General features: G+C 34.9%; 1 protein-coding gene across 5 annotated transcripts in view; it reads right to left on the bottom strand.

Moving 5' to 3' along the window:
- The window catches only part of CDH19 (cadherin 19), a 105,941-nt gene that overhangs the window by 35,278 nt on the left and 55,163 nt on the right, over positions 1-15,500 (bottom strand). The gene's annotated exons all lie outside the window — the stretch shown is intronic.

The following is a 15,500-nucleotide window of genomic DNA, read 5'->3' as shown; positions in this document are numbered from 1 at the left end:
AAAAAAAAAAAAAAAAAAAAAAAAAAAAGACCTTAGACAAAGTTTCACAAAGGCATCACTTTGTTTTCTTTTGTCTAGCTACTTTTACTTGTATATTCTGTGCTAATGTAAGAGCTATTTTGCAATGTTAAAACCTCTTCCTCTTCCTAAAAGGAAAGAGCTGAAACAAAGTCTGTTTCTGATTAAAACTGAGATACTTTTAGAGACTCTGTAATGAAAGTCAAGTGTTTAACTTTCTGTATGAATATCCTACACAGGGACTTTTTATGCAAAAAAGGAAAATCATCCTCCAATTAATTCATCTTCAAATTAAGCTGGGTAATTGTATTGTGTAGCCTAGGAATAATTTGATTGGGATAATTGCATGTTTCTACTTAGACAGGGCTCATTTTGAGCAGCAGTTACAGAACTGCCTGAAGGGTGCACAACTACCCTCAGTGGCCATGATGACTGACAGCTAAAACATAGCATTGCAGGTTTTTATTTATTTTTTTTAATTTCTTCTTTCCCTCTTTCCCAAGTCAGCAAAATACTGACAAAAATGCCAAACAACCTAGGGTGCCATGCAGAAAAGCATGTCTTTGCACAAACTGTATGCTATTATGTTCTTTCCTATGATTTTTGGCACAATAAATAAAACAATTTTAAATAAAGTGCAATTCTCAGTTGATAATCACCATCTTCTAAGAGGCAAAGAGGAGAATTTTGAAAACCCTTGCCACACATTCGCTTCTTAGAACTTTACTTGGGGATGGATCTAGAAATTTTCTTCAAGTCTTTAGCCAGGAAGATTTTTCTATGCAAGAACAAAGTCTGGTTTATGAACTTATCTCATGGCAGTCAGTTTGTACAACACACTGGAAATATATATATATATATATGTATAAATATAAATATATATGGCTGCTTTTACTTTAGGCCTGAAAAATCCATAAACCATTTATCTATTCAGGATAAAATACAAATTTATATGTCTTTTAAAATCATGGTTTAATAATAGAGCTATTGACACCTGTCTTTTGCAAAGGAAAATATTGTAATTACTTAAAATAACAGAGATATCATGTAGACATTTATTCCTTTCCTTCCAGATTTTATATGATGTTAAACTTAATCCTGTTAAAATGTAATCTGTGTCTATATGTTTACTGAGGAAAAGATAAAGGAGTTTTAACAGTAAGACATACAGAATTGTAGAAGTTAGAACGTTAGATCCAGTTCTGTATACATTTTGTTTTTCAACTTCAAAAGCTATAACAGTGCAAGATGAGATTTGAATGGAAGGGGTGTGACTTGTGTACTCTCTTGTTTCAGTTTGCTGTGGAAAATTACTAATTATCCTAAGTATGTAAGAACAGTGTTTGCCACATGGAAGACAATTTCAACAAAAGCTCAGCTTGTTTCTCAAATAAAGCTTGAGTAAGTGTTATGCCTTGGAGTGTCTTTTTACAATGTTACATTTTTACATTTAGTACTAAGAACTAATTTGCTCAGTATAAAATCTTGAAAATGAATGGTCATTTCATTTCAGTACATTCCTGCACCTGGGGAGAAACAAACCCAGATACCAGAAAAAAACTGGGGGCTACCCATCTGGAAGGCAGCTTTGCAGAAATGAACCTGTGGGTCCTGGTGGACACCAAGTTGAAAACGAGTCATCAATGTGCCCTGGCCACTAAGAAGGCTAATGTTCTTTGCTATTAGTCAAAGTATCTCAGCAGGTCAAGAGACCTTTCCCCTCTACTCTACATCTCTGACATATTGTGGAAAAATAAATATTTTCAAATTTTGAGATGTTGCACACTATTTGTTATGTGTATCATGTGACTTTTAATTGAAAATACAGATACTGAACAAAAAAAAAAAAAAAGCAAACAACAACAACAACAAACATATAAATCTATGTAAGGAAATTCAGAGTTGTATGTCTTTCTGTTTTCCCTTCTCTGCTACATCAAACATATTCAATTTGCCATTACTTTCAAGACATTTCAGAGCATATTTACTTCCAGCATCTTCCTACTCATCTGGCATTTAGACACTGCCTCCAGCTTTTGGCCAGCATAAGTTGCCATTCTTTATAAACGCAACAGCTGCAAACAATTGCCTTCTTTCTATTCTCCAAACTTCAACTCACTCTGAGAAGTAACTCCTACAAAATAGCCAGAAACTAATTTCTTATTTCTCATCATTCTTTTAAACATCAGTAATAACAACAACAAACAGTATAACCTACTTAAAGGAAAAAAGAGTTCACAGTTTTTAAGGCAGTTCTGTGCTGAGTCTGCTGCCTATCACAGTGACAAGTGATAGGCACTTGTACTCATCTATCTTCCCCTATCAGTTGTTTCTTGTATTCCCCTATTTGTAAGGTTACGGTAAACGTAATGACCTTGTAGTCTGTCTTATAGCTATAATATGTAGCAGAATGGAGCAGAATGGAGCTTTTAGGTAATATAATAATATGAAAAAAAAAAAAAAAAAAAAAAAAAGACAAATTCTTAATAGAATTAAGAATTAAAATTAATTAAAAAGAAGACAAATGTATTCTCATAGATGAACAAATGAGCTCTCACTAATAATTTCCCAAGGGAATAAGAGAAATCAGGACTGGATCATATTTCTGCTCCTGTCCTATTCTTCAGGAAGTAGTACGTCTTCACTCTCACTTGTGTTGGATTACACTGGTTTAATAAAGACTGATACTGAGAACAGAGTAATGACAATATCAATTGTGGTTGCAATTAAGTAGGCTACAGTTTTTAAAGCAGTATTTTCCTTTTATATCCAGTGAAACCCATGATTTTCCTATAGACTAGGGACAAATTTTCCTCTTGGTACAAAGTGGTGGAGTACTTTCGTTTGTTCTAGTGTTGTCCCCACATGAAATCATGACACCATTTGAAACTGGATATTAGCTTTAGGTGTCCTGGTAGTCTGACTTGATTTTGTATTCCCGTTGTCATAATAACAGTAATTTATTGTGAATTATGACCAGGTCATTGCATTACAAAATAATACATTTTACTGCCTAACATTTCAAGAATAATAATAGCAATAGGAAAAGGTTCTAAATATCCAGCCTCTGGGATATCATGAAGTAATTTTTGTGCTAATGGAAAATAATAAGAGTGAAATAACAGCCTTCCAAAGTATTAATATATATAGAATGAGTGATAATTAGGATAATTACTGTTAGCTGAAGAATAAGGACAAACCATCTTAATTTTTTAACAAATCATTATCAATAATAATAATAACAACAATAATAACAACATTTTTATATAAGAAAAGTCTTACAATTAGGGAGTAAAAACATACCAAAACATAGTAACAAGGTAGATGTTAACTAGATATTATTAGAATCATCTAATACATATATATGTACTTGATCCTGTTTTAGCACGGGATTTTGAAACAGTGTCTCCTGAGGAAAACAGTTCTTTCTGTCCTTAAAAGTATTGTGCAGAACCAAAAATGAAATAATGAAACAAAATAAAATCTTGAAAATGAATGGTCATTTCAAAGGTAGTTCCTTTTCTGAAATTTGATGTTGTCTTTGCTTGTTTTTATAACATCAAATAAACAACAGAAAAATAGAACAATTCACATGAGATAATCAAATTAATTATTATCCAGCTTCTGAAACACGATTCTTGTCTCAAGCAGAGGCCTCACATGATGTGAGTTTTCTTTCGTGCATCAGTGTTGCTATGATAGTCATTTATTTTCATTGGACATTTTAGGCTCTACCCAATGTGGTAGACACTTAAGCTATAATACTTGTGTAACCCTCAAGCAATTAGCAGCCCCCCCCCCCCAACACACAGACATATATACACTACTTTATTTAATGTATATGTTTTCTTTATTTTTTTTTTGATACTTAAACATAACAATTGTTTTGTTTTGAAACTTAAACATAACTTATTTATTTGCTTTTTTTTGTAATATTGATAGAGCAATCAATACAATCTTTCATTTTGTGCAAAATGGTAGACTTAATCCTATACTTGCTGCTTCTTACACTTTATGAATTTCACATAGAAAACAATATTTTATACAGATTTTTTATGTTAGAAACTCTTTACCATTTTCATTGTTTTTTATCCGTGATTTAATCATTTCCAATCAGTGCCAAGATATATTTTATGTAAGTTTTCCATTCTTCACGTGTTTTAAGAATTTTATGTAGTGACACCAGAAAAAGGCATATTAAACTTTTAAGAATAAATATGGTATATTTAGCTCCAGCTATGTAGGATCCTTGATTGCAGATTAACATATGGGAAGTCACTACTATAACAGTTACATTTAGCTGAGTTGTTAAAAAAACGATAGTGGGAACTAAAACATATATTTATATATTAAAAGTTGTTATTTAAACTTTGTATTTTACTGAATATCACTGTTTTCATATGTCACCTATACACCTTTCATTTTTTATTTATTTATGTGAGTGGATACAAGTCCTGCTCAGGTCACCTTTTCAATAATACCTCTGAGTTTATGGATTTTGTTTGTTTGCTTGTTTGTTTGTTTTGTGTTTGTTTGTTTTGTTGTTTGTCTGAATTTCTTTCTTGTTTCTTTTTTTTAAAAAAAAAAAAAACAGTTTAGCATTTAATATTGTTTTAGCTTTATTTGTACTGAATGTAAATATTTTATTTAAGTCTTTTTTTAACTTTATGTCTTTCACACATTGTGTTTTTGATAATTTAGACTGCTACATCTAACAAGTATGCCAAATTTAATTATACTCTGGCTAGAAGAGCTAACATCTAAAATGTAATATCTTCAGTCAATTAATTAGAGCTATATCAACAACAACCTTGCTAGTCTGTGCATGACTAGTTATTTTAAAAGCTATTACTTAACCTTGAAAAGTGTCTCCTTTAACGCACATCTTGATGTGACACTTGACCAAATCATACTGACTGGTATTGCATATTAACACATTAACAGCTACATGTGTCTTCACCAGTCACCCAGCACTTCACTTACTTGGAGAGCAATTACTTATATGTTATGAATGTGACATAAGTTTCATTTTATTCATATTATTTTATTAATTGGGACATTATTTTCTTCATTTTGTAAATATGAAATTATACTATTAGGGAAGGACTTCAAAATATTATATTGAATTGCCAAAGTAATTATCTGTCAGTTATACATGAACGAAATAGCTTTAGAGAAATTAATTTGTTAGTTTATTAGTGCCTTTAAGTCTGTGGATTTAAATCAATGTAGAGCTGACTGACTAGACATATAGTCATTGCTATTGCTTTATAATGGTGTGCTGATTATCTTTTTAGGCAGTATATTAACACCCCAGCATTTTACTAGAGTGTCTGTGGCAATACAGAAAAAGCCCAACTGACATTTCAGATGACAAAAAAACTGAGCTTTCAATGCCCAACAAGCAGTTGGCAGAAGTCTGTACATACTAGAGAAATGAAATATCTTTTAAAATATCAAATTGTGATATTTATTTCTCAAATCCTATCTCTAGTATCAAAAGCATGTAGGAATGTATGGAAAGGTAAGACATTTGTTTTAAATGAGGGGAAAGATCAAAGCTGAATGGTGAGATTTCCTACTGTGGCTGAAGAAAACAAATGGGAGATTCATTCCTTGTTCAGCCAAAAATAATATAGACAGTACGGAAAGACATATTCCCTGCTTTACAATCTTAAACCATGGTATATCTTATTCGTTCTCATTCCTTCAGTGGAACTATTTTAATCACCAAAAGACATGAGTGGACCATCAGGGAGCCAGAATTAAAGCGTTACTATTGGTGTTCATATTCTTTCTGAATTTTGTCTTATATAGCTAGCTGCAAAATACTTATTTGCTAGTGGCTGTGAATATACAAGAGGAGATAGCCAGTCTATTGCCCTTTTCAGGCCTGGTCCACAAGTATTTTTAGAACTGAGCAATTGGTTATTGATCTGCAGTTTCCCAGACATAAATGCAGCTGAAACCAGCTCATTATTTCTGGGTCTATATTTGTCTTCCCTTAGGTGACTGCTACCTCTGCCGTGGACTAAGATTCTCATGATTTGAAGAACATGAAATCATTATTTCACTCTCTTCTGTCAATCATATGGTGCAGACCTGAAAGTGAAGCTTCAGACACTTTAGTCATGCTCGTAGGAGAAGGAAACCTAAGTCTTCCAATTGCAATTCCTTGGAGCCCCTTTAGAAACAGCCTTCTAAAGGCATCCTTCTAAAGGCATCCCATCCAAAAAATCTCTCGAGCAAATAAAGCACCATTTCTATCAACAGATCATAGTTTTGTGGGGATGGATAAATTTCTGGTAGGCAGGACTTGGACAGATTGCTTTCATTCTGTGGCAGTGATTTTGGAAGTTCTGGTTAAGATATGGGTAGAGCCCATATAAGTTCCTATGTTACTGGCTTTCAGCTGGAACTGGGATAATATTAAATCAGGGACATCAACAAGAAATAAACAAAACTTAAAGGAGAATTTTGGAATCTACCCAAATTCCTCAAAGTGTAATGGATAATATTGCACTGACACATACACATACAGGAGCTCCAGCAAATTCTCCAAAAGTGATTTATCCCTAAAAATGTTTCCCAAGTCTATGTGGCATCTCCTCTTCTAGTGGAAGTATAGCTTCTCCAAGTGTTATTAACTGAAGAATAAAAGTTGGTGTATAGTTTCATAGACAAGAGATACAGGTATTCCTACTTTATTTTTCTTTCTTCTCTGTGAGAAAATGAAGTATGCATATCTACATGGTTTTATCTAAACACTGGTAAATTATGTTAATTTAATTAAATAAAGTAAATTATAATATTATTATGTTCGTTCTCACAAAACTATTCTGCCATACATCTACATGTTACTTCACTCCAGACGTTTCTGAGCTAAAGAAAAGTTGAAATGTTCTATCTGAGAACTTGACATAGAAAAGAAAATACGTTCATTTTCTGCAGTTCTTCAAGAGCTTCAGCAACTATATTTAGACCAAAAAAACAAACAAAAATAATAATTTAGTAAACAGATTCTGAGATGCTAAGAGATTGTTAGATCTGTATGGTATACTGCTCTATTCACATTAAAATAAATCAATGTTTATTTTTAATTTTAGCTTTCTTTAACTATGATAATTATTTATTTTTAAGACAATTTGAAATATTGAAAATTATGACTAAAACCATTTTTTTTTTTTTTCATAAATATTTTGCTAATTAAAAAGACCAACACACATATACAGTAAAAACAAAAATACTTGCCTTCTGGCATTTGCTTTTTATTGTAAAGAAGTAGCAAATCCAATTACAACATGTTTGATTCACTGGGCAAATCCTACTGGAACATTTTCAGCTCCACAGGATACCACTCAGTACTGAAGAACCACTTGCCAGCATAATGATGTAAAGGACCACATTCTGTGATTCACACTTGAATCTATTTGCCAGATGATTTTCAGGAAAACACTTCATGAAATGCTCCAAAACTCTTTTCGGGATTCATGTTCCTTTTTGCTTTCATTCATAATTCCTTGCAGACATATAACTAAATGAATTCATCTTTCCCATGGTTTCTGAGGAGATTTAACTCCCCTAAATATGAAACACCTAAGGATAAAAAGAATTTTAAACTTTTCAGTTAAGCTGATGCTTTTTTACATATTCTGATGTCTTGCTAAACTTGTGGTTTTGGCTTCTGAGTCAATTCTCCATATAAAATGAGCTAAATCCATAGCACCCAGGCTATGCCAATGGGAAACTAGAATTAAATCAAATTCAAACTCTTATATTTAAGGAGACATTCCTGGATACATTTTAAATGAAATAAATAATCCTAAAAACGTAAAAAATCCTAAATCCCTGCAAAGAGTTAAATAACACATGCCTTCACATAAAAAAGTAAGGAAAGAAAAAATAATAAAAAAAAAATATTTTCAATATCTGACTTTGTGTTCTGATTATTAAAAAAACACTGACAATGAGGTAAATAAAGCAGTGAAGGATTACTTTTAACAAGACATTCCATTATAAGCTAGATTATTTCCTCTAATACTTAACATAAAAATAGAACTAAAACAAAACAAACAAAACAAAACAAAACCCTGGTCAGCACACAGTGATCCCACCCTATGCACCACCACAATGGATGTCATTTGGAAAAATGCTGAAAGAATGCACCATCCCTCAGAAAACTTGCAGTAATATGAGACAAGAAAAACAGAATTTGCCTGCTTTAGATAGAGAAAACAAGCTGAAGAATATATATAGTTTTCAGAATCATGATAAATTGAGATGGAAAAGACTTAATTGACAAACTTCTAAAAGGATAATAGTGTTTCTTAGTTTTTATTCTCTTAGTCTAGATTTCAGTTCATGAATCTTCCCTTACCTCCTGAAATGACAGTAGTAACGAAAATTTTGGTTCTATTTAGCTCCTAGTGAGCAGAGGCTTGTCTCCTTATTTAGGTCTCCCTGCTTTATTCCTTTTTTTTTTTTTTTTTTTTTTTTTTCTTTAAATATACATATTCACTGTTCTGCTCATCAACCAGGAACACATTTCATCCTCTTCCTTCACACATACTATCAATTATGTTATCGATTATGTTAAAGGCTAGTATCCTTTTCTTATCCGTATCTTATGCCATAGTTATATTAATTCAATGTGGTTCTTATTTGATTTCAGTCAACTTTGTATACACTTTTCAGGCAATGAGATATCGAGAGGGGGACAGGAACCAAGCATTAGGTCATCTAGGACAGAAAAATGTTGCATGGTAAATTTCGTGTCAAAGATCTTCAAACAGGTTTTCTTTTCTTTGCTGTCCTGTTTCAAGTTTTGGAATAAAGTATTCCAGGTATAATACAATATACCCCATCAGATTTGCAAATTGTGCAGAGATTAAACCATTTGTAATGGAATGACATTTTATGAAATTCAAAAGCACACATACACAATTCCTAATAATACAATGCCTTTTCTAGCTATTGATATTTCACACTCTAAAAAGTCTTTAAAGGATACTGTGTGGATATGAGTTACTTTAAACTCCTATGATATTCCTGTATCCTAACAGAACATCAGAGGATTACTTCAGTCTAGAATAAATAAATAAATAAATAAAATATTTTTAGTTCCAGTTTTTTCAGTTGCATAGTATCCTCGACCTAGTCCTTGATATTCTTAATAGCCTGGATGTCTCTTCTTCATGTAATATATCAAATATTTAATTTTGTTGATTACTTTTGTGAAAGGAGTATCTGCTTTTCCAGAAAATAAAGCCCCAGTTTGTCCAATCCTCTCGCTAGCTACTTAGTACATGTAATCCTGTATAGAGGGGCCCAAAACTGAACGCAGTACTCGAGGTGCGGCCTCACCAGAGCCGAGTACAGGGGGACAATCACTTCCCTGGACCTGCTGGCCACACTGCTACTTATACAAGCCAGGATGCTGTTGGCCTTCTTGGCTGCCTGAGCACATTGCTGGCTCATATTCAGCTGACTATCAACCAATACTCCCAGGTCCTTCTCTGCCTGGCAGCTCTCCAACCACTCATCTCCCAGCCTGTAGCTCTGCTTGGGGTTGTTGTGCCCCAGGTGCAGGACCCAGCACTTGGCCTTGTTGAACTTCATACCGTTGGCCTCAGCCCATCGGTCCAGCCTATCTAGATGCTCCTGCAGAGCCTTCCTACCCTTGAGCAGATCGACACACGTACCTAACTTGGTGTCATCTGCAAACTTACTGAGGGTGCACTCGATCCCCTTGTCAAGATCACTGATAAAGAAATTAAAGAGAACTGGTCCCAGTACTGTGCCCTGAGGGACACCACTAGTGACTGGCCTCCAACTGGATTTGACTCCATTCACCATAACTCTTTGGGCCCGGCTACCCAGCCACTTTTTAACCCAACGAAGCGTGCGCCAGTCCAAGCCAAGAGCAGCCAGTTTCTTGAGGAGAATGCTGTGGGAGACGGTGTCAAAAGCCTTGCTGAAGTCAAGGTAGACCACATCCACAGCCTTTCCCTCGTCCACCCAGCGCGACACTTTGTCATAGAAGGAGATCAGGTTCATCAAGCAGGACCTGCCTTTCATAAACCCATGCTGACTTGGCCTGATCACCTGGCTTCCCTGTAAGTGCATGATGACACTCAAGATAATCTGCTCCATGAGCTTCCCTTGCACTGAAGTCAAACTAACAGGCCTATAGTTCCCCGTGTCTACTCTCCGGCCCTTCTTGTAGATGGGCATCATGTTTGCTAGCCGCCAGTCAAGTGGGACCTCCCCTGATAGCCAGGACTGCCGATAAATGATGGAAAGTGGCTTGGCCAGCTCTTCCGCCAGTTCTCTCAGTACCCTTGGGTGGATCCCATCTGGCCCCATCAACTTGCATACATCCAAATGCTGTAACAGGTTGCCAACCATTTCCTCATGGATTGTGAGGGTCACATTCTGCTCCTCATACCCTTCCACCAGCTCAGGGTACTGGGCATCCAGAGAACAATTGGTCTTGCTGCTAAAGACTGAGGTAAAGAAGGCGTTAAGTACCTCAGACTTTTCCTCATCTCTTGTAACTAAGTTTCCCCCGCATACAGTAAAGAATGGAGATTCTCCTTAGTCCTCCTTTTTGTGTTGATGTATTTATAAAAACATTTTTTATTATCTTTAACGGCAGCAGCCAGATAGAGCTCCAGATGAGCTTTGGCCTTTCTAATTTTGTCCCTTCACAGCCTCACAACATCCTTATAGTCCTCCTGAGTGGCCCACCCTATTTTCCAAAGATTATAAACCCTCTTTATTCTCCTAAGCTTGAGCCACAGCTCTCTGTTCAGCCAGGCCAGTCTTCTTCCGCGCCGGCTTGTCTTTGGACACGTGGGGACAGACCGCTCCTGTGCCATTAAGATTCCTCTCTTGAGGAGTGCCCAGCCTTTCTGGGCTTCTCTGTCCTTCAGAACTGCCTCCCAGGGGACTCTGCCAACCAGTGTCCTGAACAGTTCAAAGTCAGCCTTCTGGGAGTCCAAGACAGCAGTCTTACTGGTCCCTTTCCTGACTTCGCCAAGTATAGAGAACTCTACCATTTCATGGTCACTTAGCCCAAGACAGCTCCCGACCACCACATCTCCTACCAGTCCTTCTCTGTTAGTGAACAGAAGGTCTAGCGGGGCACCTCCCCTGGTAGGCTCACTAACCAGCTGCGTAAGGAAGCTATCTTCCATGTTCTCCAGAAACCTAGACTGCTTTCTCTGGGCTGTGTTGTGTTTCCAGGATATGTCTGGGAAGTTGAAGTCCCCCACAAGAATAAGCGCTGACGATTCTGCAACTTCTGCCAGCTGCCTGTAGAACTCCTCATCCATCTCCTCATCCTGGTTTGGGGGTCTATAACAGACTCCCATCAGGATGCCTATCTTGTTGGCCTTCCTGCTGATCCTAACCCATGGGGACTCAGCCTTATCATTCCCAGCCTCAAGTTCCACAGTCCTTACTTGGAATCAAATTAAAATATCTTTAGTCTTTCTTATTAATTAGAAATTCCTTTTTACCTAAATAATAATAATAATAATAAAATAGAATGTCAGGAACACAGCTTTTTTGTTGTTGTTGATATTGAAACATACTATACTAAAAGTCATTGTTCAGATTGTACAGTGTTGTTATATGTTTTTCAAATTTTAGGAAGTAGACTTTGAAGAGTTCTTAGCAATGAAAACCCATACCTACTTCAGGTAAAATTATGCCTTTTAACACAGTTTTATTTGATGCCCTTAAATTCTGGTCTTTCTTCAAGTATATTGCATGATCTTAGAAGAAGAAGAAAAAAAAGACAAACCACCACCACCACCTAAACAGTGAGAGCAATGGAGAATGGCTAATTATTGTTATTAGTTCATAAAATTACTTATCTTCTGAGTTAAAAAAAAAAAAAAAATCAGGACACACAGTTGAAGATAGTAAAATATTTTGTCATTTCACCTTATTTCTGTTCTTCATCTTTAACTCTTCATTCCTTTTTTCCTTTTCCAACCAATATTCACCTTATCACAACATGATCCTTCCTTTTCTCATTCTATGTTGAATTATCCTTTCTCAATTAGAAAGGAACTGAGGCTTCCCATCCACTGTTTTCTCATCCTTCACTTAAAACCTGTTTTTCTGTTTAGATCTTGAATTGATGAACTATTTGCTCACCCATCACTGCTGTCCCCACCACTGTGACTCATCTACAATAAGTTTATTGCATCTTTATGAAAGTTTTTTGTTTGTTTTACCTCTCTTGAATCTTTATGTATTTATGTATGTATCTTTATCTATCCTCTCATTACTGTGCAAGGCCCTGTTGCTTCTCTGCTCAATGTCCTCTCTCAATTTTTCTATTTTTTTGAAATATATTTTACCTCATAGTAAAATCTAGTGCAAAAATTAAAATGCACCATATTTTGTTGTTTAGCCAGAGACCCTATGGGTCATTCACAAAGTAATTTTATTTATTTCAAGAATGCCCATATATAATGTAGCCTTAGCTTTTGAATTGCAAACTAAGCAGGTGTCCTTAGTATATAATATATTACAAGAATGTTAAAATACAGAAACTCAACAATTTTTAACTTCATCACCTACTTTTTCTTTCACTCAGAAAGGCTTCTTAAGCCAAGAAGTAAAGCACAGGTAGAAACAGGAGGCCTTCACACTAAAAGTAAATCCTGGCTAGCCTGAGATTAATAGGGTAGGAATCAACATGGAGAAGAGAGGGACTAGGAGAATCTGGTGCTCTTAAAATTCCAGATTAAGGTAATGGTATGACTTCATTTTCACATAGTGAAATGTCCTTACAGGACAGTAAGAAGCTGGACATGGAGTCAGGCTTAGACTGGAAAGAAAAACTCGGTATGTTGTGTCAAGGGGCATTTATTCCATGAGAGACATTCACAGGATGCATGAATTTCCATCCAGTCTGTGCACACTGACACAGATCAGGACTGTGGAAACCAGAAAGCTGTTGTGTTGCATTTTTTGATTTTCTCTTCAGCTTCAAGAGTCAGAATTAACTAAAATCTAAAGGTATATCCAGTTTAGCTCAACAGATATTATTCCAAGTTAGTACTTTTGAAATGCTTTTTTATCCTTTTATCTGCAGAAATTCATTGCAAAAGGCCCATGTCTGGCAAAAAGCAAAAGTAATTATTAAGTACTCTCCTAGTTCTTTCAAAAGAATATTAAAACCATTGAAGGCCAGTGTTGGTGCTGTGACAGTAGTGCTGTTCATTGCAGTCACAATAATTTCTCCAGACCAAAGGAGGAAAAAAGAAAATGAAATAAGAATATTGTAAAGTTACTATGATCAGACTTTGCTGATGAGGTTTCAGGGAAGGAAGAATTATGCTGAGAAAATTTCAAAGAACCATGAAAAGTAGCGTGGAAAAGCAGGAGACAAAAGGCTTGGGACTTAGTTTAAGGTAGAAACATGAGGCAAAAACTTTCATGTGGGGTAAAATGAAATTTTCCAATATGGTAGTTACGCAAATTAATTGACAGAAAATCTTTTACAAATATTTAAAACCAAGTTAAAAATGCTCTGAAACATCTTAATGCCACTTTAATTTTGTAAAGGTCTGTCTGTTCTTTGCTTTTTATTACATAGATATAACTTTCTGTTCATTTCTGTTTAGCACATAATGAGCTGTGTGGACATTCTTTGATGCCCTGCATGAGGTTAACATGCTGAGGCTAAGTTGTAAGAAGCAGTTAAATACTCATCAATGTTCCCTGTGCTGATTATAATGATTTCTACTTCATGGAGACAGTCTTTTTATTTTCCTTTTCCTTTTTCTTTTTTTTTTTTTTCTTTTTTTCTTTTTCTTTTGTCATTTTTTGTTTGTTTGTTTTGTGAAAATGATGCATAAGACTTCTTTCAAGATTCATGCCTCATGGTGGCTCATGGCAATTGGTAACAAAGAAGCACTTCAAGTCCATTGAACTGAACAAATATTTTTCAAGACATCTCTTGGCCTTAGACCTGGAGATCAGCACTCCTTCTTTCTAGATATTTCCTGTCCTCATTTAGCTCTTCTCAGGCTTGAGAGCATTCTCTCATTCCTATGCAGCTGAGTAAATAACTTCAACGCATATAAACACATGCATATACATGAGCCCTGAAAGATGCCATAATTCACTATATCAGAGTATTTAAAATTGCCCCAAATTAAGTTCTTACTAAAATATGTTTGTATAGATACCTCCCGCCTTTAAAACTGGTTTCATCCACATAATTTCCTGTATTTCAGGATTCTGTCAGAGTTGCTAACTGTTTAATTCATTACAAGCCAGCTGAAGCTGGGAAGTCCATAACATTGCCATAGTAACTGAGTGGACAAAGACTTAATTCATTAGTTTATATAAGCCAGAACTCATATCCTGCAGACAGTAATGGTTATAAATTATGTATGTCTATAAAGTCCACTGTTAATGGATTATATATATATTTAATAAATAGGTGTCAGTTCCTTAATAGTGAAAAATGGGCTTTGACTTCCCTGTGCTCTCTCAAAAAAGTTTTATGTTAGATAGTTACACAATCAAAAAGTCAGGGGGAATGAAAAGGAACAAGAAACTAGGGTATGGTAACAGTAGTGCTTTCTATGTTAAGAGAGGCTATTAATTATATTATTAATTTATTATCTGATTATTTTGAAGAAGTCTCCAAAACTGAGCTGTAATACTCCCTAAAAAACAGTGTAGATTTACAGTAACAGTTCACTTTGAATTTTGCAGCCTGATGAGAATGACTGACCTGGAGTCAATTTTCATTGTTCCTAATCCACAGATATAATTTTCAGGGACACTGCTCAGGTAACAAGAAGTGAAAGAGCAAGACTGAAGGAGTAATCTCTTGAAAAATGTTTTGTGAATATCATTATGTCATGGGCATTGTGATTTATTTAGGGGCACTGTGTTCTGTTGTAATAAAACAAGAAAGTAACATAGTCATCAGTGATACTTGGTGGTGTCAAGATGGATTTCAAGAATGAAAATGTGTTACTTTGAACCAAATTGAAATCACACACCAACTCTGAGAGCAATTCCAGGGTTATTTTATTGTCTCTGTTTAATTTCACCCTCCTTCCACACAACTTCTTTTTGCAGTATTTAACAATTGAATGGATTAAAATGGTAAATGAGGCCTACTGTATTGCAACTTTTATAACTACCTCTAGCAAATATTATAAACAGTATTTGGAAATTTTGGGTAAATGTGTAGAAGGGACATTTTAATCACAGAATCTACCTATAAATTCAGCATTGAACAAGATCTATATGATTTAATTCCCTAGATTAACGAATTCTGTAGCTCTTTTTCATAAGATTCCTGAGGATATTAGTTATTCATTTTAATTCTGCAACTGTGAAAAGCACAACCCAGATGGGAATTGCCACTACAGCCTTATTTTATTTTATTTTATTTTATTTTATTTTATTTTATTTTATTTTATTTTATTTTATTTTAT

This window comes from Oxyura jamaicensis, chromosome 2, assembly GCF_011077185.1.
Source record: "Oxyura jamaicensis isolate SHBP4307 breed ruddy duck chromosome 2, BPBGC_Ojam_1.0, whole genome shotgun sequence".
In the NCBI taxonomy this organism is placed as follows: Eukaryota; Metazoa; Chordata; class Aves; order Anseriformes; family Anatidae; genus Oxyura; species Oxyura jamaicensis.
Note: the sequence above shows the minus strand (reverse complement) of the source record. Positions and strands in the feature narration are given on the sequence as shown.